This window comes from Phoca vitulina, unplaced genomic scaffold (genome assembly GCF_004348235.1).
Source record: "Phoca vitulina isolate PV1807 unplaced genomic scaffold, GSC_HSeal_1.0 scaffold1, whole genome shotgun sequence".
In the NCBI taxonomy this organism is placed as follows: domain Eukaryota; kingdom Metazoa; phylum Chordata; class Mammalia; order Carnivora; family Phocidae; genus Phoca; species Phoca vitulina.
Window position 1 is genome coordinate 93,535,819 of NW_022589704.1, and position 26,325 is coordinate 93,562,143.

The following is a 26,325-nucleotide window of genomic DNA, read 5'->3' on the forward strand; positions in this document are numbered from 1 at the left end:
TCTCATAATGGACAAATAAAAAGCCCAAACAACTCAAATGTCCATCAACTGACGGACGGATCAAAAAAACACATAAAATGGCATACTAATAAATCAACGGGAATAAATTAGGTTCTGATATGTGCTCCAACATAGTCGCTCCCTAAAAACGTTATGCAAAGTGAAAAAAGGCAGGCACAGAAAACTACATGTTGTATCATTCTATTTGTATGCACTGTCTAGAGGACACAAATCTATAGACGCAGAAAGTACAACAGTCGTCGTTCTGGGCTTGTGAAAACGGGAATTGGGAGGTGACAACCCAGCACACCGAAAACGTTCCAAAATTAATTGTGATGGATGCACAATTCTGTGGGTATATTAAAAACACTGAATTACACACTTTATATGAGAGAATTATAGGATATATGAATCGTATCTCAATAAAGCTGTTCCTGAAAAAAGAAAAAAGAGAGCAAGTCCACCTCCAAAGTTGGGGGTATGAGGAGACAGGCAGATGAGCCTCAGGGGCCCCTGCAGCCCCCGCAGGGACCCACCCCTTCCCCTCTTCCCCACAGCCCAGCCAAGGCCGGGCTGTCCCGTGACTAAGGGCTAACCACAGGCCTACTACCAAAGGAAATTACACGAAGAAATCTGCCACCAGCTACCAGACATGGCTGCTTTTAAGAGCTCCCCATCCACCTCACAGGCCCTTCAAGGCAAGGCCTGCTTTGCCTGCCAGATGCCAACTTCTCAAACCATCTAAGAACACACAGAACAATAGCCCAGCTCCAGGGGAGATGGAGCAAACAAGGAGTTCCTGCAGCTGCCTATCCAACATCCTTGGAGGGACCCATTTCTTACATCAGGAGCATTCTCTTCAGACGATGAGTGAAGCTGGAAACGCCTGTCCCTTCAGGAGCAACACCAGCCCCAACCAGAGATGTCACCTTTTCCTGCAGCCCCACAGACCAATCCCCTCACAGCTTGCTGGCCCAACAGTTACATGGGACAGCTGTGCTCGAACAGTCATTCACACACCTCTTCTGACCACTTGAAGTGTGTCCTATCTATCCATAACCAGCAGCTATGGGCCAAACTTTTGCCTCATCTTGTGCAGTAACATTCAAGAAACCCTAAGTCAGCTGTGCTCCTCCACGTTGCTTTGGGAAATCCCACCCATATCTCACAACTGAACCCCACCTTCTGCATACAGCCTCCCCTGGCTCCCTCATCTGAAGACAGAGCATCCTCCCTGGAACACTCACAGTTTGTGCTTCTTCTGAAGGGCTTCTTACCTACTACTCTATAGGATAAGCCTTCCTTTCATCTCTCCTATAGGGGGCGTAAGCGTCCCAAAGACGGTAAATGCCAGGAATGGCCATGCCTTGCCCACAGTGGATGGTCATTAAGTGTCTGCTAGATGGAAGCGCAGGATGGCGGAAATGAGATGAAGAAACACAAGTGAGCAATGATCCCCAAGACCTCCTTCTGGTGTGAACCAGAGAGAACCCTGGCACTCCAAGTCTGTATTTGTCCCTTACCTGTCACAAGGTTTTGCCCTAAGATCTTGTCACACAGCAGTGGAAAATCACTGTGCCCTTGAGGAGATGGGGTTCAACTACAGAGGATACGGTGGCAGTTAGGTATGAGGAGAAAAGGAAAAAAAAAAAAAACTTCTGACCAAATTCCCAGAAGGGGCAGTGATTGTGGGAATGAAAACGTATCTAAGACAAGAGATGGGAAGGCAAACAAGCAGTGGCAGGTGGTGGCGGGACCCTTGGGGGAGGCTGCTGGTGTCATCACTGGTCAACCAAGAGGATCCCAGGAAGACACCAGAAGGGGTAGTGAGGAAGAACTGAACCAGCACTTGCTCCCAGGCCTGGAGATCTGGGATCTCCAGCTTGCTCCACCCACTGGCACTGTGTGACCCTAGACAAGCGTGTCTGTCTCGCTGTCCGTATGTCTGATGTGGGGAAAGTTGGAGCAGCACAGAGCACTGTCAGAGCTGGATGAGTAGGCACTGAAGGATCTGGGTTCCTGGTTTTCGAACCGTGTCTCAAAGGACTTCAGGGTTCCGGGAGAGGTTTCTAGCTCTGAGGTTCCTCAGATGCTTTCATTTGAATTTTATTTTCCTTCGCTCAAAATAGTTTCTTTTAAAAAAATCTGTTAGAAAAATTTTTACACTGTCGAGATTCAGAACAAAACTTTCCTAGCTACTTCTGTATGCGTGGAGTTTGAACTTTGAATTTCTATGCTATTTGGTCAGGAAATGAATGCTTGGCAGTGGTCTCATTTGCTTATTCTAGAAAATTCAGAGCCACATACCTACTCATATAAAATTATATGACAGAGAACTGACAGCGTAATTAAATGCCTGATGAGGGCCAGTCTTAAACTGTAAGTTTCAGAGGCTTCTTGTCTGACTTATTATAAGCAGTAACAAGCGTCTTTAGAGGGTGTTAATGATTTAACTCTGAAACAATTTCCTACTACTTCTCAGTTTGCATTAAGATCAATGTTGAGTGTTTGGGCAACTGTTTTTAAGTTTGGACTGTGAGTCTAATGCCATGTTCCACCAACCTCCAGGGGTTGGCAGAAACAAAGATAGGAGGAAAAATATACATTGATGGCATTACTGGTGTCAAGGAAGAGAGATGGTCTGGGGGGGACATTCTTGCTCTAAATAGGGAGGTCTCATGTTGTTAAAAGGAGAAGCAGAGGAGGACAGAAGGAAAAGCAAAGCAGATTTTTCCTCCAAAGTCAGTCCAAAGTCCTGGGAAGTTGCTCTGGGGCTGTTCACTCCCCTGCTACCACCATCTTGAAACCTGCTGCTGCCCACTCAGCAGCAGCCCCAAATCTGAAGTGGGAATCCTTGACAGTTGTGATAACCACTGAGCTCGCCTCCCATCCTAGGGAGGAGCAAAGGAGCTCAGGAACCAACTAAGGTGCTGGTGCAAACAGGTACAAACAGCAGTCTTTCCTCCCCACTTTGGTGGCTTGGTCCTCTGACGAATTCTAGTCCAACACATTCTCAGTGAAAACAGCCTGCTCCCTTTAGACCTCGCTAAACAAGTCTGATTTTGAGTCACTAACTGAAAAATACCCACTAAAACAACACACTTTCAGGATACTTGGAGAAGCTTTTTTAATGTCTGGGTTGTTGCGGTGTGTGTTTGTTTGTTTAAGTCTTGGTTTTAAATGGCCAGTCCCTTTTACATTTGAAGCCATCAAACCAAGATAGCCCTGTGCCCAGAATTTTCACTTTATTATGCTCCACCTGCATTCTTAGTGTGGGCAGGGAAAGGAAAACGTCCAACCTCACCCATTTGAAGTGGGTTTTTGCCTGGCAGTTACAACCGCCCGCCGAGTGTAGTTCAGGGCTCCATATCTGGCATCAACAGTGAAATAAATGTTTAAATACAGTAATAAAGCTAATGACTTTGTGTCCAGAACAGGCCCTCCTTGCTGTCAGCCCTATACTAGCTGGCCCCAACTCCCACTCCCTACTGTACCTCTGGCCACTTCACATATAGCCATCTCCACCAGGGGGAGCCCTGGGGAAGGGAAACAGCTGGAAACAAACATTTGAGGGTCTTACTGGCAGGTGGACCAAGTGGAAGGGGGACAAGGGAGAAAGAAGGAAGCTGTCGCTGCTGGGTCAGGTAAGATCTTCACGTGTTCTGTAAGTTTCATTCACCAAGCCCACAGGTTATTCACAGTTGACAGAATTTCCCAACCACAAAAAATGAAACCACAGCAAGTCCAAGAATTCTGAAAACATGTATTAAACCAAAGCAAAAAGCATAACGCCCTGGAAAATGAAATAAGTTCCTTTAATCCAGGGATTTCTCAATCCTTGGCATAACTGACATTTGGGGCCAGATAATTCTTTTGTTATGGGCCACTGTCCTGCACATTGTAGGATGTTCTCTGAACTTCCACCACTAGATGCCATTAGAACCTTCCACTCCCAACTGTGACCATCAAAAATGTCTCCTGACATTGCCAAATGTTCCCTAGAGGTAAAAAGCACCCTGGTTTAGAACCACTGCCTTAACCAATTATCAGGATCTTACCCACTCAGTAGGAAGAGACTCAGAGAAGGTCAACCGAGAGGATGAGGTTGCACAGCAAGGAGAGAAGCAAACCAAAGTAAATTCAGAAATCAATTACCAGCTCTGAGAATGAGCAGGCACTGACCCTGTGCTAAGGCTGAAGGTCACAGGGAGAAGAGAGGGGGGCTGATTCCTGATGCTGTCCCAAGCTGACTGACAGATGAGTCTCATTTTCTTTCACATCCTTCAGTGCCAACACTATCTTGAAACCAGCTGAGAAGCTCATTCCTAGGCTGGCTGTGGCCCCCATTTACTAATTAGTATATGGCATTGGGGCTCTGCTCACAGAGATCTAGTCTATAAATCAACAGGCACAGGGAAGAAGTCTTTGAGAAGACAAAAACTGGACGATACTACATCAGTCTTTAAAAACAGCAGGACTGTCATCTGGCTTCTAGCCCAAGAAACCAGGAGCACACATTATGACAGGTTGATAATGACTAAGAAGAAAAAAAGGACTGGTCTGTGGAAAGATCACACTGTGTAAATTTGTTAGGTAGGTCTCCTCAATGTTAAAAGAAAATGCTCAAAAGATTCGCTTTCACTCAAAGCCAAAGGACAGTAAAGCTACAAAGAATTTTATGGTAAGTACATAACAAACTTTTTTCTGAGAATCAGACTTCTGGCAACTTCTTGTATCTAGAAAACACCCATGAATGCCAACAGGCCCAAAATGGCACCAGTAATTAAAAAAAAAAAAAAGTCAAAAATACCATCAAAATCATTTTCAAAACGTGGAGCAATGCCCTCAAGAAAAAAGTTCATTATTCAGTAAGTGCTCCCTGAAGCCTAGAAACGAATTCCCCCACCCCAGGACCCTTGTTCTCCAGCTGGAGGGACATGGGCTGGGTGCTGGCCTGCCCGTGAGTGTTCCAGCTGCGCCGTCTGAAGAAATGGGATGGCCCTCCAAGCACGTGACTCGATGAAGACCACCAGGTCAAATTTCTATTTTTTAAACGAGCTGATGAGTAAGCAGGTGCCGACACGTGCACCTGGGTGAACACACACGATCTCAAGTGGCCAGTCTTATACGATGTAAGCCTTATAATGAACTTCCCATTGCTTCTAAAATGGGCTACAGTAAATCCACATGGAGCACAGAGCCCCAAGCTTTGGCAGATCCAGGTCAGAAATGCTCCAGGACTGGATTTTTTTAGGGAAAAACTCAACCATCTGATGCTGGTTGATAAGCTGACTTATCCCCCAATTATCAAACTAAGATCAACTCTCCTAAGTACATCAAGTATCTTGGGTCAATCCGACTGCAACCTGATCACAAGCCCTCAGATTATACAAATGATGAATTAACTCAAGCTAAAATGAAGCCTCTCAGGAGAGTTTCCTGCCCTCCAAGTTAAAGACTGCCTAAACCAGGGACTCTCAGTCCTGACTGACTTTGTAATCACCTGGGCTCCTTTTTAAAAAATACAGATGCCCAGGTCTCACCTCTCACCTCCATCTGAGATGTGGCCTAGGCAGGAGTATTATTTTTAAGCTGCCTTGGTGATTTTAATACCCAGCCAGACATAAGAACTATTATATCCTTGGAAAGATGCTCCTTTTACCAACTCTATGGTTCCTATCCAGTGGGACCCAAAATGTGATCTATGATCTATCCCAGTATTTCAAAAGATAAACCCTCTGCTCTCTACAAATGCAGATCCACTGGCTTGCTGTACAATCTTCTGCAAGGTACACTGGTTTTCTCCTTAAAGAACTGCAAGCTCGTCTTCCCAGGCCAATGAACAAGGAACCCTGCCCAAGAAGGCAGCCTTTTAGGAAGAGCTAGCTCACTACAGAGCCCTGTTAGATCACCACCAGACCATGGAAGGACTTACTGAGAATAATACTGGACTGTTAGGGCTTTTATTAACTCTCCTTGGCCTTTGGCTCCAAAGAGGAGAAATTATTTGAGGCTGTCTACCAATGCTTCTAGTAATCAGCGCCTCTATTAACCTTGCTACTCATAATCCGGTCTGGGGACCTGTAGCACTGAGAGGACTGTAGTTAGAAATGCAAAATCTGAGGCCCAACTCCAGACTGAACGAATCAGAGCTGGTGTTTATAACAAGATTTCCAGGTATTTGTTTGCACATCAAAGTCTAGCATACATTGCTCTAGTTATCTCATCTGGGATAGTAAGAATGGGGGTCAGACACTAATTTTCGATGAGGGATGACACAGAATATGGCACAATTTCCCTTTTATGATGTACACAGAACTCAGTGATTTGATAGGACTTCTGAACAAACTAGATGCAGGTCACTAAGACCAGCTGTCTTACAGACACTCCTAGTACTGTAGGATACGTCCAGCTGAGGTAACCGTATATATGCACACAGCTTAGTTTTCTCACTGCGAACTACGAGTGCGTAGAAGACAACCAGTCTTTCTAGTGGTGGGTGTTGATCCATTATGCTAAAATCGAAGACACAATTTGGAAACAGGTCTTCCAACTTGTAACTCTGATAGAGCAAATGACTCCATACAGCAAGTCACCCCAGGCAGCTTCTCCACCTAGAGCTGGCACTGCTCAAGTCTGACATCACTGGGGCTGAGTTCTTGTGTTAGAACTGCTGAGGTGCTCATTTATTTATTTATTTTTTTTAAAGATTTTATTTATTTATTTATTTGACAGAGAGAGAGAGAGAGACAGCGAGAGAGGGAACACAAGCAGGGGGAGTGGGAGAGGGAGAGGCAGGCTCCCCACTGAGCAGGGAGCCCGATGCGGGGCTCGATCCCAGGACCCTGAGATCATGACCTGAGCCGAAGGCAGTCGCTTAACCGACTGAGCCACCCAGGCGCCCCTGAGGTGCTCATTTTAGAACACCCACTTACCAGTCACTATGGCTTTCCCAGCTGACTTCCAAATGAATAGCCTCCAAATGAGGTAACCATATTCCTAAAGTGCCTTAATTTGGCCTAAGAGGATCTCGACCAATACTGAGTTTCTGGAAATGCCTTGAGATCGGATATTTTCCGGGGCACATACTGACTTTCTAGCCACTGAAAGCCTTGCAAAGCTTTGCTGAAAGAAACTATATTTGAAGGATGACTTAAGGGATACACAATCCATTCACTGTTCTAGACTGACTTTGCTCAACCTTTTGTGACAAATGATCTCTTTTAACATTCTCTCTCTCCCTCACACTCCCTCCCTCCCTCTCACACACACGCCTTAGAACTTGTTAATCATCTCCTAATTCTTACATATATATATATATATATATATATATATATATGACCAAGATGGAACATTAAAGTAAAATCACATTTCATTTTTGTGAAGTTTCTGAAGTTCACTCATTTTGAGATCTTTGCTAATGTTCAAAATGAATGACAAATGACCTTTTGTCCATTTAGACTGTAACAGCGTAGCATTTAATTTAAATCTGTAAGAGAAAAGTATGGTTTGTGTATACAATCAATTCCAGAAGTACATCCTTATTAGTATACATCTGGTGTGGGAACCAACGTAGATTCAAGACCAGATAACAACTGAGTTAACAGCCCTGGCATCAACACGGACAAGAAACTGCCCCATGTTTGGATTTCTTACGTCTGAATTTAAAAACAACCCAATGGTTTATAAAGGGAGGATTCTTTACTTCCTCTGGACATGTTTTCCTACAGAATGTGTGCTCCTTTTTGCAGAAGAAACCACAAAGGGGACTATTCCTGCCCCCGCATCAGAGCACTCGTAGGCCTCCTGGGGGAGGAAGGACAGCATCTAAGCTTGTGTGGTGGTTGTGGTGGGGGGGTTGGGTGAGGGGGGCTGCTGGGTTTCTTGCCCCAGGGCTTGGGGAAGGGCACTCTCACTCTCTTCCTGCCCCCGTGGGTTATAAGGACAGGGCTTCCCTACCCAGCAGAGCCCATCCCTGGCTGCCAGCCCCTACCTATGCAGACGTGTGGATTCCACCTAGGGCAGACAGGAAAGTTTTGCATCCAAGACACATCTTCCAACCCTGCTTTACTCTAACGGAGTTGGCACTGCACCTTAATCCTCCTCTGGCTTCTTCTCTTGCCTCTGGTTCAGAACCCAGAAGGGAGGAAGGGTGTGATTAACTGGCATCTCCGAACCCCCTTAAGTGTATTTTTATATTTTTTCCTGTTTTGTTTCTAAATATCAGGGTAAGACAGGTGGTTTCCGGCAGCTATTTGAAAGCATTTCTCCTAACAACACATTGCAGGTGTATGAATCTCTAATCCTAATAAATTAAAAGATGAAATGACTAGAACAGTCATAATATTTTCTTTCTAAATATTGATTTTTAAGAAATACTGTAAGATATGCCAAAAGAATTCTGATCAGATGAATGCAACTTTTGGCGAGCGGGAAGATAATCTGGAGGAAAAACGGCAGAATCATCAGCTCAATGCTCAATCATTTATACTTTGACCTGAATGTTCCTAATGTATCCTGCCTTTAACCAACAGTCCATTAGGGATATAAACATTTTTTTTTATTGTAACATATCATCTCAAAAACCTCATGGCCTACCAGTGCAGAACACTTTCGTGAATGCCACTAACCACGATCTTAGCTCTTAATAAATGCTGGTAGGCTTTCAGGTTCGTCCACTTAAAAAGGGATCAGAGATTGTATACGTAAATACATGTTTTATTTAATGGCCTTCAAAAATAAAGAAAGGTAAAACAGACATCACTGCTGTTTGGAATGAAAGCTCAGGCAGGATACCCTCAAGAATCCCCAGGGCATGAGAACTACCAGATATGAACTGCTGGCTTTGGAGATTTCTAATCCCTGGATTCGGCCTGACCCTGACCACATGTCTTGGAATGAAGTCTTCAAAGCAATGCATATTTGACCTAAAATAGAGAGCAGTTAAAAAAAAAAAAAAAAAAAAAAAAAGTGGGGCAGGTAAAAACCTATCGCTGGGTTTACTATAAACCTGGCAAAGGTTTTGCTAATTACACTTAATGCATCCAGGAGGGCCTAGAGGAGAAAGTTCTCATCTAAACAGAAAGAATACTCATCCGGGCATCTAAAAAACTAGTCAGATTTTACTCGATGACACAGTGAAATGTAACTGGCATGGCTTCCCTCTTCACGAGGGCTGCTAGGAAAAGCTCAGAGCCAAAATCACTGCCCCTTCCAGGAGGTAAACTGGTTATCTATTTTGTGTGTAAACCTCATTCCTGACTCTTACTTTCCTACTCTCCTTTTCTCCTGGCCTCATTTTTTCTTCCTGACTAAATTTTACATGTATTTTTATCTTCCTGTATTATTTGTTAATCCTTTTTGGAACATATCATGATAATAAGTAATTAAACAAAAAAGAACAAGACAGCAGTAGTAGGTAGAATACTGACCACACCCCCATCCCCAAAAATCTGTTGCATTACATGGCCGAGGGGAATCAAGGGTGCAGATAGGAGTGAGGTTGCTAACCAGCCAACCTTAATGCAGGGAGATGATCCTGGACTATCCTGGTGGGTTCCATGTAATCACGGGGCCCTTGAAAGTAGAAAAGAGAAGCAGAGGGGAGGTCTCTCCTCAGGAAGTCTTAGACTATTTACTAAGTCTTTTGTATAAAACCAAGGACCCTGATTTAACCAGTCCGGTCATTTTGGTTTCTCCTGCTAACCTCTGGTTCTACTCCAGTAGTAAGAGATTAGGAACCTTAGAAGGAGGGAGGCTTTCTAAGGAAGACAAGTGCACAAGAGGTAGCCGCAGGAAAAGACAGTCATTGAGCACCAGTGAGCACAGGGGCAGGGGTATCTCAGGAGGGCCTGGGGGCACCGCCATGCTTACGGTTCCCACCAAAGCTGAATTTTGTAATAATGACACAGCATCACTAACAGGATGTAAGACAGAGTTTGGAAGGCTTCTAGAAAAACTCCTACAGCTGAGCTCCCCATCTACAGATATGTGAGGCACAGAGGACAGGGTGCAAAGGGAGGGAAGACTGGATGGGAAGATGGAGTCAGACGTCCCCTACGAGTCACGTATGCTGACCACGGGGCTTCCCCTTTGGACCCTGGCAGTCACCAAACTCTCCGCTCCATGAAGGTGGGACTGTCCTAACCACCACGGCAGTACCGCCCTAACACATCCTCTCAGCCTACGGGGTAGGTGCTACAACTGTCCCCATTCACAGTGGGGGAAACTGAGGCATGAACTTCTCAGTCTATTCAGGTCAACCCAGCTACCAAGTAGTAGAGCTGTTATTCTAGTTGCCCAGCTTCTTAACCAGCGCTCTAGGATGCCTTAGTACCTGTCAGAGACATCTAGAAGGTACCCAAACTTATGAAAGAAAGAAACGGAGCAACCCTGAAAAAAACCCAAAGGGACTAAGTCACTTGATCGGGCATCTAAAAATAAGCACTTAATAAATATGAGCTGCTTTCCATTGCAGGTTGGGCTTTTGCTCGCATTTCTTCAAGGAAACCCTGTATGCTAGCTACTTCCAAATGAGAAGCTGGGAAGGTATAGAACAATCACCTGGACATTAAAAAAACAAAAAACAAAAAAACAAAAAAACCACAGCCCTGTGTAGAGGCCTCCCTTATCCTCCTCTCCAAATTCTGTTTTTAATCATTCTGGGTCAGGCTTCTATGGGGCGATTTTAAAAGAAAACAACTTCCCAGATGATCCTGCAAACACCCCCTCATTTCCTGCCCCCAGCCCAGCCAGCGAAGCATCCCTCCCACGAGGCGTCTTGGCTCTCGTGACAGAGAAGAACCCAGAATGGACGGAGTATTGGAATCTCACAGTGTGGACCTAAAAATATAAGGAACAACAAATAAAATTAGGGCAATGAGCAAAACAATTGTGCTACCAGAGCCAGCCAGGCAGGTACAGAGCAAGAGGACACACACACACACACACACACACACACACACACACACACACACACTCCTGGGTCCTGCATACCTCAGAGAAAACACTGAAGGTTCAAGAGGTGGTTCCTGCCCTTGGAGACAACCCCCTGGTCCCCCAACATTCACCCAGGCAGCAGAGAATGCTGCTGATGGGGATGCCACCCAGGGCTCACCACCGGTGGGGTCCAAAAACCCAGGGACTGGAGAGAAGCCCCAGGAGGTTTCCTGGGACCTGGGACCTGAACTGGGGTTCTTTCTTCTTTATCCCTCATTTTTAGAACTCCAACTAATGCCGGGTCCCAGGGCAGACATCGGTGGACAGAGGTGAACAGGATGAAGTTCTTAACTGGCAAGCTTAAGGAAAGGTACAGGGCGCTCAAGATACCCAGTTTGGGGGCGCCTGGGTGGCTCAGATGGTTAAGCGTCTGCCTTCGGCTCAGGTCATAATCCCAGGGTCCTGGGATCGAGCCCCACATCGGGCTCCTGGCTCAGTGGGGAGTCTGCTTCTCCCTCTTCCTCTCCTTCTGCCTCTCTCACTGCTAATGCTCTCTGTCTCTATCTCTGTGTCTCAAATGAATAAATAAAATCTTTAAAAAAAAAAAAAAAAAAGAGATACCCAGTTTGTCTGCAGTTACGGACCTGGGGAGAATCGCTCTGAACGGGAGGGAGGTAACCACGATGCAGAGTTCCAGGACCCGGGGCAGCGCTTGGAACCCGTCGCCTAACATTTCAAAGCTCCGTTTCATCTGTCTTTAAAATGAGGCAGCAGAAATAGGGGCTAAGCCCCTACCAGTTTAAGTATCAAATGAGAGGCCCCGATTTTGATTTGCTAGCTCTTTGAATTTTTTAATAATTCAAGGTGACCAGAGTATGATCCTGGAAGAGGGTGGGGGGGGCAACAGATTATAGAAATTGATTTACAGTGAGAGAATTATAGATGAATGAAGCCATTATGCAAACAGAAAACCACCGACGTTCATTTTAACTGTGCCCCCTCCATTTTATCCCTTGTCTCAAATACACTAAATTCATGTCACTTGCCTCTCATAACCACTAGATTTATAAGCCCATTAAAAAAAATTTTATAATCACCCCATGCAAAAAAAACTATGGTCATTATTATAATGATTTAAATGCCTACAGCACTACAGCAGCGTCTGGGGGGAGTTTATTAATACCTTAGCAAAACGTGCCATGAATATACCACTGGGATATCTACTTTTTAAAAGTTCCCTGATTTTTCCCAGTGAGTTCCATGAACATTTAACTCACACTTTGCCTGCCCCAATTAGCCCCCTCCCTGAAATTACAATTCAATTGGGCTGGGAAGGCCAGGAAACCATTATAATTTTAAGCATACCCCAAAATCCTAAGGTACAGCCAGGGTTGAGAACTGAGCTAAAGTGTCTACCTTACCAGACAGATAAAGTAATCAGGGAGAAAAGAGGGGGAACAAGCCTGAGGAGGAGGGTGTTGGAGGAAGGGGGCAGTGATGAACCAGAGACCACATGCCCCAGCTACAGAGGGGACCGCCTCGCATCTCCAGCTACTGGATAACTTAAGGGAAGACCGCCTGGGGTGGCTACATTGTCCAGTCTTTTCAGAGAATCCAGAAACCCAGAGTTGTGGGTCAGATCTGTGTTTGTAAATGGTGGCACTAATTTAGGGTGTTTTTTTGTTTGTTTGTTAAATTCTGCGTGGGCCAAAGTTCAAAGTGTTTAGAATCTTGCTCACCTGTTCAGTCCACATCATTACAAGTGTCTGTTTATCCTAATCATCTAACCCTTCTTAACTGTCTCAAAAGCAGCCAGTATTGTTCTTAATCAAATACCAATTTCTGATCATCACTATTAAGGGCTTCAGAGCACTAGCTTTTATAGCCCACATGCTCCACCCAATACAACTTGTGAATGAGTCACGCCTAAGTGCCAATCCTAAGAAACTGGAAAGATGACTGGTCCTAAGTCATCTAGGGAGAGATGCAGATCCCAGTATTCTGAAAGTCTAAGTGACTTGCCCCGGGCCACCAAAGATTGCTGGAAGTAAGGGTGACCAGCCTTGTGAGTTTGCACTGGAAATCCTCCCCAGGGGAAACCCTCCCATCACAGGCAGAGTGGGATGGTCCATCACCCTAGATGAAGGACAGAGCCACACTGCTCTCCCTTGTGCATGCACCCCCATCCCCCATAATCTGGTAATTCTTGATATGTATACACATTTTGGTTTCACACTTTGTTCCCTGGTAAGATCCAAACTCCTTGAATGAGGAGATTCAAGTCCTTCTGCAAATATTTGCAGACTTAGTATTTGTTGGGAAAAGTCCTTATAGTCCCTTGGTCAATAAAGATGCCTGCTGGCGTTGTTCTTGGAAAATAGAGGCACTGCTGCTCTGGGGAATCTCTCTGAAGAACCTTAAGGTCTTGCCCACTCACCCAAGTCTCCTTCTCAGCCCCCAATAACTGCTTCACCACTTCACCAAGACAAAGCAGGAGAAAGACAAAGAAATGGATCAGATGAGTAACTTTCAGCCAGCTGCTTCCTTCTCTCCTTGGGCCATGAAGTCTCCTTCCTCCTCTAATAAGGTCATTACCCATCATCAAGGGACATGGCATCTAGTGTGTTCCCCATTCTCCACTTCAGAGATACACCTCAGAAGGCAGCTCCTCAGCCATGAAAGAAGCTGGCCTTTGTGATCCTCTCTCGGAAGCCTGCTTCAGAATTACTCGAGGGGGGCAGCTGAACCTGGAGTGTGTTGCACGGATGGAGGCCGACTGAAGTGGTGCAAAGACTTGAGAATTAGATCGATTCAGATCTCAGCACCGGAATGACTTGGCCCTGTGTGTCTTTGGGGAGTTACGAAAACAGAGATCCTGTCTACTTTGCAAAGGGCCCAGTCCAGTGCCCAGCCCTTGAGGAGAGGTGGGTGTTCCTGGAGAAGTCTTGTCACTCCTCTAAGGAGCCCCAAAGGCCTCTGTGCGTCAGGTGGGAGAAGTCACCCTACTGCCTGATTTTAAAACCTACTATCTGCCTTCTCTGACCCAGTTTTATTCTGAAGCAGATAGTGGTTTTCCTATTGCTCTTTATTTCCCTTTCTCAGAAGACGCAAGCCCATCTGTGTGAAACACAAAAAATGCAGGCAAGTGTCAGCAAAATGTCACCACAGCTGACACATAGGATCCTTCTATCTCGTCCAGCAGATTTGATGGGAGGCTAAGCTGAACTCAAGTTACCAGAACGGATCCTCGGTATTGGTAAAGAGGGCCACTTCAAAGGATCTCCTGGCTTAGCACCTACAAGTATGAAATCCACTGAATTCATTATAACCCATAATAACACTCCATCCTCACAGCAAAACTCCATTTCATGATACACTGCATAGAGCATACGCTGGGAGATGCTGTGTTTTAGAATTATGACCAAAACAAGACCAAAAAAAACAACAATAAAATAAGCCCTGTGCCCTGATGTTTTACAATCTAAACAAGATAAAACAAAGCAAGATTTACACATGCCTGGGAAACAATTCACACTGACATAATTTTAAGCTAACTGCATCTGAGATTCAAGAAGAGTAAGTGTCTGTACTATTCTTCTAGCATAAAACCTGTTGCGGCAGTTCGACTTTTCACACAAGAAAGTTATGACCTTAGGTCACTAGATAGAATTACACTGCTCAAATTTATTCTTGGCAAGCTCTTTGGGCTATAATCCACTTTATAAGGATAAACAAGTGGTGGCTGTCAAAATCTCACACACACACTGCCACCACTCCCAGAATCAAGTCTGTCCACGCCGTTCTTCAAGTAAAATGGGTCCCAACGAAGTCAAGAAATAATCCAATAGTTCACGTAACAGGAAATGCTACATTTTAACCTGGCAAGAGAAAGAGGCATTGAACTGCATTACTTAGGACTGTAGTCTACTTAACAGTACTATCTCTATGTCCACTTCCTGGTTTTAAGATTGTACTAGAGGATGTAAGATGACCCCACTGGGGGAAGCTGGGTTCATGGGACACTCTGTCCTCTTTTTACAACTTCTCATGAAATAATTATTTCAAAATAAAAGCTTTTAAAAAAGAATTACTGCCTATATAGGGGAAGATTTTTCATGACACAGAAGCCCAAACCCCTTTCCCCGTGCTTCCCCCCTTCTGCTTATGGATCCAGCATGGGACCTACTCCTAAATATTTTGAAAAGGGTCTCCCTCCAGATGATTCTGAAAAACCTCCCCTGTTCAATGAGAACCACTACCCCAACAACGTAAGTCACCAGAGACTTTTAAGAATGGAGAGAAGTCCATATTTGATCTTGGCTGTTGTGTAGAGAATTTGAAGACGCTTTGGCTGGAGCCCAGGAGCCCAGGGAAGCAAATGAGTCAGATAAAGCCCTCAGCAGGGTACTGGCAGTCATACGATGTGGACACCAGGAGCCAGAAACATTTAAGAGGTCAAATCAGCAGGACAATGGGCTTTGGCCAGTGGAGGGGTTGGGAGAGGAGGAGGCTTGGATGACCACGAGACTTAAGCTTGAGCAGCTGAAGGAAAGTATTGTGTCACTCATCAAGACAGGACAAGGGAGGAGCCGGTCTGTGAGGGAGGATGAAGAAACATGCCTGAAGGTTCTACAGGGCAACAGTACTCTACGATCCACTGCCGACCGAACAGTCTTCTTCCTCAAGTGGAGAAATCCCCCCTTCCTCGTCTGACTGGACATAAAGAACCTGAAGATGCCCAACTTTGCACAGCAAGTGAGAAGAGCAGCCGCTGCTCTGTCGCACCAGCCCCTTGGCCCTTGTCAGTTCATTCTCACGTCCAATCACATATCCAGTCACCTGACCCCACAGAACTCCAGCTAGAAAAAGGCGACCCAACTGAGGAGCCTCCACAGGATCTAGAGGCTCTTAGATTCTAGCATTCCTGTAAAAGGAACTAAATGCCACAGGGAGTCAGACTTAAAAAAGAATTTTTTTTCCAAAATTGAACACCCTACAACAAATGTTTTCACATTTTTTTCTTACCGGTAGGAGTTCAGGTTATTGGGGAACAGGAAGAAGGTCCTATACAAACACTTCCCAGGCAGGCCGCCACAGCTCAAGTTCCACTTAGACATGCATTTCTTGGGGGTGCTCAGTGGCTCTGTCAGTTAAGTGTCCGACTTTTGATTTTTGGCTCAGGTCATGATCTCAGGGATTCTCTCTCTTTCCTTCTCCCGCTGTCCCTCCCTCTGCTCACGCGTGCGCACTCTCTCTCTCTCAAAAAAAAAAAAAAAAAAAAAAAGGCATTTCTTTGAGGAAGAGAATTAAAACTCCAGGAAACCCTTCAACAAAAGAACATCCCTAGAATCAACTACCAAGAAGTAGAAGGGAACTGAGAAACAATAACTCCCTACTGCCTTCTCTAGAAGGTTTCCTTCTACAAGGTGACTGTGATCAGAGATTAGCCTCTTCACCATGTTCCCCATTTTCACCCCAATCTTCATAGATAGAAAGGGCATTTTCAAATGAAACACTGCCTCAAGCCCTAAACACACAGGGTCCCTCCCTTTGCCAAATCCTAGAGCACTCAGTATCTCTCTTATGACCTTTATTAAATGTCTGTGCCATAGTTACTTTTGTATTTGTCTTATTTCCCTGATTATGTTATTGATGATGCTATGTAAGTACTATTTCTTGAGCACTTGCTATGCACCAGCTAGGTGCTTCATGTAAACCTTAATTAATCCTCACAGCCCATGTAATACCCATTTCACAAATGAGGAACGCAAGACTGAGACACTACTACAGTGCACAGCCCCTACCCTCTGTGCTAACCCAGGAGGCCCCTTCTGGTAGGCCCTAGTTAACGCCACATTACATGTTATGTGTGAGGTTTTTGTCCCCACAGCAGCTAACACAAAAGTTCTTTCCTACAACCCTCGAGAGGCCAGCATACTCTTTAGGTCGATGATCCTATTTACCAGATCCCAGTGTTCCCAGGGGGACCTGAGTCCTGCCAGGTACTGCTGGCACTGTCACCTCCCTTAGTCTGGACTCCTTACTTCTGTAACTTCTCTACCATCTCCATCATCATCATATAGTGCCTACTAAAGCTAGGTACAGCTTTCAGGCTTCACAAATATTAACCTGGCTTATCTTCTCAATAATCCTTTAAGGTCAACACTATTATTACCCTGTCTTACAGGTGAGGAAATGGAGATGCAGCAAGCTTAAGTAGCCTGCCCTAGACCATTCAGTTAGTAAGTGGTTGACCTGGAGTGTGTCCAAAACTGAGTTAAGCTTTCTGAAAACCATAGTAATCGTTGGCTCTCATTATTCAACCTCCCTCCTCACTATACCCCAGTGAAAAAAAATCAACATGGCTTTATTTATCACTGGGCTTGTCATTAAGCCAGGTTTCTCCATTCTACGTTGGTATAACTGATTATTTTGAAGCTAGGCGCAAGACTTCCCATTTATTCCCAATACATTTCATATTGTTACTGTGGTCCACTGTTCTAGGCCATTGGTTTTCTTTGAATGGTTTCTGTCGATCAAAACTCTAGGTGTCATTTTTGCCTCTGCATCACTTGTAACTTAGACAATTTTAAATTTAGATTCCTTCAGCAGCCACTATCACAAGATCCTGAGAGAAAAAGATTTTCTCTAATGTTCTCAATAAAACATTGAACACCCAAGTAGTGGTAGAAAAACCGGAAAAGTAACAGTTCAGATAAACCACCAGTTCTCCAAGCTGCACCCCATGCAGGTTGAAGAGGGTGGGAAGAACACCCATCAAGAAATCATGCAGCTGTTCATTTCACTTTGCAATCATCTCCCCTGAAAGAATGGTGTCCCCAATTAAAAAGGAGAGTTCTATATGAGAGGACATTAAAAAAGAAAGTCTAGGGAGATCTTCTGACATGAGGACAAGAGACCTGTACATTCATGCACAAGCAGCATTTACCCCCCACCACGGAGGAATGTGGTTTATTTGATGATTATCTTTTTTTTTTTTTTTGGTAACGGCTTTACGGATATATAATTCACATACTATACAACTCACCCATTCAAAGGGTACAGTTCACCAGTTTTTAGTATATTCAAAGAACTGTGCAATTATCACAACAATCAGTTTTAGAACATTTCCATCACCCCAAAAGAAACCCCACACCCTTTAGTTATCACCCCCTAATCCTCCATCCTCACCCCAAGCCACAGGCAATCACTAGCCTACTATCTGACTCTAAATGTGCCTATTGTGGACATTTCATACAAATGGAATCACAGAACACGTGGTCTTTTGTGACTGGCTTCTCTCTCTTAGCATCATGTTTTTAAAGGTAGCGTGGATCGGTACCTCATTCTATTTATAACCAAATAATATTCCACTGTACAGATAGATCACATTTTGTTTATTCATCAATTGGTGGCTACTATGAATAAAGACACTATATCAACATTCACAGCCAACTTTTCGTATAGACATATTTTCATTTCTCTTATTTTTATACCTATGAGGAGAACTGCTAGGTCATAAGGTAACTCCAAGTTTAACCAGAGGCTGCACCACTCTGCATTCCCACCAGCGGTGTAGGAAGGTTCTCCTTTCTCCACACCCTCACCAACACTTGTTATTAGATCTCTTTTGGTCACAGTCATCCTCGTGGGTGTAAATTGGTATCTCGCTCTGGTGCTGATTTTCACACCCCCAATGACTAATGATGGTGAGTAGCTTTTCATGCGCTAATTGACTATTTTTGTTTCTTTTGGGGGAATTATCTATTTCGATTATTTGCCCATTTTTTAACTGGGTTGCTTTTTATTGAGTTGTAAGAGTTCTTAATATATTCTTAATTCAAGTTCCTTATCAGATACATAACTTGCAAATATTTTCTCCCACTCTATGGGTATGAGTCTTATCTTCCCTTTTCAAAACCTGATTGTAATACTTTTTCTTTATTTGTTCTTTATAAATAAAATGATTTTATTTATTCATTTCTGTCCAGTTATAAAACATTAAAAATGCATTTAAATTAGTTTTCTAGCAATTCTTATCACCATTATCTGTGGTATTTTTTTTTTTAAAGATTTTATTTATTTATTTGACAGAGAGAGACACAGCCAGAGCAGGAACACAAGCAGGAGGAGTGGGAGAGGGAGAAGCAGGCTTCCCGTGGAGCAGGGAGCCCGATGCGGGGCTTCATCCCAGGTCCCTGGGATCATGACCTGAGCCGAAGGCAGATGCTTAATGACTGAGCCAAACCACTATCTTTGGTATTTTTTAAAAATATAAGTGGGCACCTCTCATGAGCTCCTTAATACATCATACTGTCATAAGACTCTTTTTAAAGATTAACAAGTCAGGAAATGACAGATGTTGGCGGGGATGCGGAGAAAGGGGAACCCTCCTACACTGTTGGTGGGAATGCAAGCTGGTGCAGCCACTCTGGAAAACAGTATGGAGGTTCTTCAAAAAGTTGAAAATTGAGCTACCATACGATCCAGCAATTGCACTACTGGGTATTTACCCCAAAGATACAAATGTAGGGATCCGAAGGGGTATGTGTACCCTGATGTTTATAGCAGCAATGTCCACAATAGCCAAACTGTGGAAAGAGCCAAGATGTCCGTCAACACATGAATGGATAAAGAAGAGGTGGTATATATACACAATGGAATATTATGCAGCCATCAAAAAGAATGAAATCTTGCCATTTGCAACGATGTGGGTGGAACTGGAGGGTATTATGCTGAGCGAATAAGTCAATCAGAGAAAGACACGTATCATATGACCTCACTGACATGAGGAATTCTTAATCTCAGGAAACAAACTGAGGGTTGCTGGAGTGGTGGGGGGTGGGAGGGATGGGATGGCTGGGTGATAGATATTGGGGAGGGTATTTGCTATGGTGAGCGCTGTGAATTGTGCAAGACTGTTGAATCACAGATCTGTACCTCTGAAGCAAATAATACATTATATGTTAAAAAAAAAGAAGAAGATAGCAGGAGGGGAAGAATGAAGGGGGGGAAATCAGAGGGGGAGATGAACCATGAGAGACTATGGGCTCTGAAAAACAAACTGAGGGTTCTAGAGGGGAGGCGGGTGGGAGGATGGGCTAGCCTGATGGGTATTAAAGAAGGCACGTTCTGCATGGAGCACTGGGTGTTATACGCAAACAATGAATCATGGAACACCACATCAAAAACTAATAATGTAATGTATGGTGATTAACATAACATAATAAAAAAAAGATTTTTAAAGATAAAACCTGACTCTTACAAATATAAAATTAACATCCATCAAAGATTTTCTTTAGCACATTAATTGAAAGGGAACCAGAAGGGTATTACAACAGATTCAAAAGAGAATACAAAGAACACACACATATGTAGGCAATCAGGAAAGTTGAAATAAATTTGTTCATATAAAACTGGTTTCTTGGGAGGAGGGATCAAGAGTACCTCCACTGCACAAAATTAATTTGCATTTCTATGAACGAGAATCATTTCCATTACTATCACTTGCCAAATAGCTCCTTTTCTATAACTTGCCAAACTAAAAACAGTTCAAAGAAAATGAAAGGCACAGATAACCCAAAAGGGTGCACTAGATACTATGTAATCTTTTTTGCCTATTTCAGAGTCTTTCACAATTTTTCCTAACAATACTTTTTTTTTCCAGGTGTGTTGTATCAGAGTCCAATCAGGCAATGAAAATCACACAGTAACTGAACAAGAAAACTGAATGTGAAAATCTTAATATGTAAAGATTATGAACTCCAACCAGGGACTGAGGTGACAAGAGACTGACTAGCAAGAAGTAATGCAAGGAACTCTAAGGCATATCGGAGGACCAGCTACTACACCGGCATGAGAGGAGGCACCCACCCCAGGGTGGAGATCCTAATTTTGTAAGAAAGGGTACAGCTATGACTTGCTATATGACACAGAAGCCACTACGGTGCCAGTTGGCTAAATCTGGAAAGGCATCCTCTAGGGTACCGAAGAAAGCTGTTTGCAAAGTGTTAGCTCAATGGAGGTGCTCTGCTACAAAATCGCACAAGGGCATGCCAGGGGAAGCTGCTGGCCACTAGGTGCTCTTGGAGGTCACATGCCACTAGAATAGGCCACTGGAGCAGACACGTCCTCTGGAAGAGCCCTCCCAGAGAGCAGAATGAGGTTAAGAAAACCCTTTCCCGCTGCAATGCTTCTCCAGCGCCCTCTATGGGCCAAGTTTAGCATTGTACCAGTTGCAAAGGAAAAAGATTTAAGGGGCCCAGATCAAGTTTCACAGAGCCAACAAGAGGGACGATGTTGAGAGGCCACAAATCAATAATGACACATTTCTCAAATGCAGTTGGAAATGGCAGATGTCTATCTGGGGAAAGGCACTTGTGTATTACCCTCTGGCTGGATGACTTCAGGTAGCTTTCACCACAAGTGAAAACGAGGAATCTAACTGGGGGCCTTCTTTACCCTGCAATCGGCCAAGGGCTGACCCTGTAATACTAAGACTCCTTCTCAACTTCCCTTCAAAGGAACACCCTTTTTATCTTCCACTTCACTCCTCTTCTTTCCCTACCCTCCTAAAAACACACACACAATCACACACACGCACGCATGCACGCACGCACTGTAACAGCAGGGCTACTGCTGGGACTGATCCCACACTAATTCTGTGCCATTCTCATTACTATGCCCTGAAAGAGTGACTAAAATATCCCCGACCTTTCCTCTTTCATCAGAAAGATTACTCCCGCTGTATAAATCCTTCCAATTTTGTGCTGTTATTCTCACTTGGAAATCACCGCCATGAGCCTGGTATTTTCTGGATCCATTTCTTCCCTGCCTTGAGCCTTTAAGCCAGGCTGGGCTTCATCTCTCTAATGGGTGGCAGGTGAGTGAAAGTCAATGACGGCGGGGGGGGGGGGGGGCGCGCGTGCTAGTCTAGGTAAAAAGAAACATGGCTCCCTTCTACCTGTGACGCTCCACGGCCATTTCCAAGATAAGCTGTCAGCACCAGCAGCTGCCACTCCAGAGCACATGGACTGACCAAAGAACGTGCAGTTCCCACCCATCGTGAACCAAAACAGTCTGAGGCCACATGAGATGCTGCAGAAAATCATAGCTAGAGAGGATCCTAGAGCAAGCCAAGAGCCTTGTCTTGTTGAGGAAACACCCCCTGCCCCGTTCACCCCCAGAAACCATGCAGTGAAATTCAAAGGTAAAGAGGTGTTATGGTTGAGCTTTTCCAGAAGACCGCCTATTAAAAACATCCTACTAACAAAGGGGCTGGTGCCAATGTTTTTTAAGAGGTGCAATTTTTGTTTGTTTTAGGCAAAATTGGTAGCTCCGAACTTGAGTGTTCATCAGTGCTAGACTATGCAGAGAATGGATATAAATGCAGGTCCTGCCAAGAATAGCGAATCTCTAAAACTCACCATTCCAGCTTTTAATTTTTGGGTTTGAGTGCCAACAGTGATTAGAATAGAGTTGTAAAAAGACCATACCCAGAGCTCAATCCAGCATAGACCTTTTAAACTGTTTCATTTCACAGACAATGACTATTCCATGGTCAAATCTCTCACTGTTGCAACCCATGATTCACAAGAAGGAGAGTAGAGACAAGGCCCTGAGATCCAGACCCTGGGTATGTGTCCTTTTGGTGGGAGAGAGGATGGAAGGGAAGGTGGGTGGAAGATCAGGGCTGTGCTTTGTGGTGAAGCAATGAATCAGAGAGGGCAGAGCATCAAAAACACTTTTATTGATAAGGATACATCTTTGTCATTTGATGCTAGACTAGAAATCGGGTCAGGAACACTCTCTCTTAATTAATTACCAATATGTGAAACACAAGGAGATTTCACATAAAAATCTGGGCTTCTAGCATCTCCTGAAAAATGGGACTAGCCTCTAATACTGAACTCATTCCTGTGAGGCGCCCTTGGCAGGAATGGAGTAATTGGGGCATGGTTCTCCAATCTGCCATGGAAGCTAATGCAGGCTGCTTTATATGTCTGTGTTCCTTGCCTCGCATTTTAGTTTACTCGTAGAGTAAAGCATTTTAAGATCCCAACGAGGGCACGTGGTGTTGGTTGCTTTACTTCGAGGTAGATTTCAACACAGTGAATAGCACCTCGTTTCAGCAACTGTGCCCGCTAAATATTAGGCACTCAATATCAAACTCATGATTGAATGATCTACTAGACCCTCTGCATACACCATGTCATTTCATTCTTAATTATCATTTTGAAATCTTTGCTCCTTACTTCACCTATGAGGTTCGGAGAGTTAGCCAATAGCACTTCCCTAGCATACCCAGCAAGTAAATGATTACGGAACCTGATTCCAAGTTATTTGACTCCAAAGCAAAGGAGTGTGGAAAATCAAAGTCAGGGTATAGGGGGAAAAAAAAAAAAAAGCAGTAGGCTGATTGCAAACACTCTCGTTTCCCAGATAGTGTTTGTTCCATACCTGTAAACAGAAAGTACACGTATTGGAGGGTCATTGCTTCTCCCTCCTGCAAAACTCTTAACAATCTTGCATCGAGAGAGTCAAAATCCACCTCCTCCATTTCCAAATGGGGTTAGTTCTGCTACAGGGATCAGTGACAATGCTGCGGCTAGGCAATTTGGAAGGAAGGAAAAGAATTTAAACGTAACACGCCTTCAGGTGGAGATGACGAGGACAGAAAGTCTCTGCAGGGGAAGTCATTACCCTTCGTGGGAAGCAGAGACTCTTAGCCAAGGGGCAAAGCAGTACTCAGTGCGTGTTGTCTCTCAGGCTACACACCAGCAGGCTGGTAACCAAACAAGTGACTACTCGAGCTACTTACTGGAACACACAAAAGGGGCTATTCATTCACAGTTTGAGGAGGCATGACGGCAGCTCCCTGAAGAGGTGAGAAGTCTGGTAAAGCACTAAAAATGTCTTCATCATACCTATCAGCATATAGTAATGTTGGTGCCACCCCAGCATAGGGCAAAGAACCACCTACTCTGGTCTCTGGTCCCATATGCCATCACAAGATACAATACAATGAGATGAAATTATGCTTCTATATGCTTATCTCCCGGGACCAGACTTCTCAAGGGCAGCACCAGTATCTTATTGCTTCAATCCTCAGCACCTTCTATGGTGATTACATATGGTGGGCATGATGGTATCTTTCTATCCCTACACCTCAAGCGGATAGTCAAAAAACGATTATTTTTCTGCTTTGTGCATTTGCCTGTGAATACTCACGGAAAGGTCCAAAACCAAAATCACAAAACCACATACAGGCCTACAGACACATATCTAAATTACTTTGCATGAAAATTCCTCATAAAAATGACAGGAAATCAGAACTTCCTCTGAAACACTGATGGGACACGATGCCTCAGAGAGCTCTGACCGCTGCGCAAGAAACAGGGTGCACGAGAACTTTGCTCCTTGAACGTTACTGGGCCTGGGAGTCGCCTGGGAATCTGGGTATTCTGTGGGCTGTGAATCAGCAGGCCTTCTGAGTCTGCATATCTAGTACGGCTCCCAGGTCTTATTGACAGGCCGGGCTGGTTTGTGTGCCCCACGCCCTATGAGTAGCCAAGACCCAGGAGCTCCAGCAGGGACCATGACCTTCTTTGTTCCTGGCAGCTACACCATGCTCTGAGGGGCTCAGCTAACTTGCCACAGAGGACGAGCTTGGTGGGTGCACTGTAGAATGGAAATTCCCAGGGTAATGACCTTTCTCTTTTATTCCATTCAACCTCTAACAGTCCATCCCAAGTCAACCCTAAGGGGGAAGGATGAGTACAAGTGGGATCTCTCAAAAACAGATCTCAACCTCCTTTATTACCACTCTTGGTTTAGATGTCATGGTTCTGGGTTCTGGATGCGTGCATTGCCAGGGGCCCAAAAAGGGCTTCAGCCGCCCTCGAAACAGGTTTTACTGTGTGCCCCTGAGACCTCTATCCTTTGCTTCTAGATCACATATTATAATTTCCAATCTCTTCAGGCTTTCTAAATAACCCAAGCAGGGAATCCTAATATTTGGAGGCCACAGGCTCCTTTGGGAATCTGATAAAAGCTACGAACACTCTTCACCCCCCAAAAAATACACAGACACTAATGGTTATTTAACATTTCAGGAGTTTCAGAGACTGTGCCTGAATCTATAAAATAAAGCTTGGCTTCCTGGCTTCTGAAAGACTTATTTTAAAGACACAGGTTAACACTTACTCACTTACTCAGAGCACTTTATTTTTAAAATACAAATCCTTTCCAACAAATACTCCATGGAGAGAGACCAAGTCCCTGCCTCTGGAAACTTACCGCAGGTCATGCAATGCCCGCACACAGGCCACACGCCTTCCTCCAGAGCAAGATGACAAATGAATAAACCTGAAATTTTCAAGACAAAGCCACAAGCCTGGAAACAATAACCATGATTGGCATTGCTCCGACCTACATTTTCTTAACAGCGGGCGAGAAATCGTGAGACATGGACTTGTTATCCACAGAAGGATGGCGGGATGGAGGTATGGAGAGGAGAGGCAGGAGAGGAAAACTAATTAAAAAGCAAATGGGGAAAAATGAGCTTGGAAAAGGCTCACTGAACTGCTGACAGAATAGAGTGCTGAGGTGAAAAACAAATGCAGAAGAGATTTGGCAGAACCCAAAAGGAACACGACCAGAATGAGAAACGAGGCCACAGCCAACTCCCAGGTCCAAGTCAGAGACAGAAGCAGAGTGACATTTGTGGGACGAAAAAAGAGAAAAAGTTCCCTGGACAAAAGGGGACTGACTGATGGAGAGGGATGAGGAGGAAAGTGGGCAGATCCCTGCCACCGAACACAAAACACAACAGCATCCCATGTGCACACACACACACACAGAGCATGGAATCCACCCCATTGCAACCTGCGTCCCTCTTCAGAAAAAACGAGGAGACCAACTGGAAACGGGGGACAATGAGCCACAAATCAGCTTATCACTACAAACAAAAGCCCACCTGGTGTGCAGAGAGGATTTGGGGACACATGCAGGAGCACCTCCCCACCTGCCCACACCCCAACATTATCAGGCTGTCCTGCTCCTGTCCATGAATGCATGAAATGACAAGGCAGGGGGATCATCTCGTGCTCCTTTCATCTGAGCCTTCTTCTGTAGAGATGGGTCATTTGACTGGGGGCGGGGGCAGGGGGTGGTACACAGGAAAGGGACAGAATGTGAATGCACGTGCCTGAGCACATCACTGTGAAACCAGAGTTGTGTTTGGAAAGTAAGTTTCCTGAAATGAGAGGCTGGGGTGGTGGGGGGGGTGGGTCGGGAATCCTATGGATGAGGACAATGATGTGCAGCCGTGCCCATTTCAGCCTCCAATCTCATGTGGAATATCAAGTCCTAGTTGCTGCTAAAGGC

The 26,325-nt window shown here is 44.6% G+C and overlaps 1 protein-coding gene across 8 annotated transcripts in view; it reads right to left on the minus strand.

The window, feature by feature from the left end:
* Positions 1 to 26,325, minus strand: part of MGAT5 (alpha-1,6-mannosylglycoprotein 6-beta-N-acetylglucosaminyltransferase) — a 330,719-nt gene that overhangs the window by 216,384 nt on the left and 88,010 nt on the right. The window lies entirely within an intron of this gene.